Raw genomic sequence first — 246 nt, forward strand, 5'->3', positions numbered from 1 at the left:
GTTCAGTTCACACACGTAAGGGTGTGAAAATTAGGTGCTTAACCCCATTCTGCCTCAGGCAGCTGTACTAATAAATTTTGCAAATAATTTATCTCTGTATCTTGCATATAGAACGTATATTCTTTGCTTGGTTGCAATGTTTGTCCCACCTAGTTAAGGCATAATGATTCTCTGGACAGCAGGCAGGAGTTTCTGTAGCACCCTCTGGGTCAAGCTTCAAACTAGGTTACCTTTCCCTTAACACAC

This window comes from Falco cherrug, chromosome 6, assembly GCF_023634085.1.
Source record: "Falco cherrug isolate bFalChe1 chromosome 6, bFalChe1.pri, whole genome shotgun sequence".
Taxonomy (NCBI): domain Eukaryota; kingdom Metazoa; phylum Chordata; class Aves; order Falconiformes; family Falconidae; genus Falco; species Falco cherrug.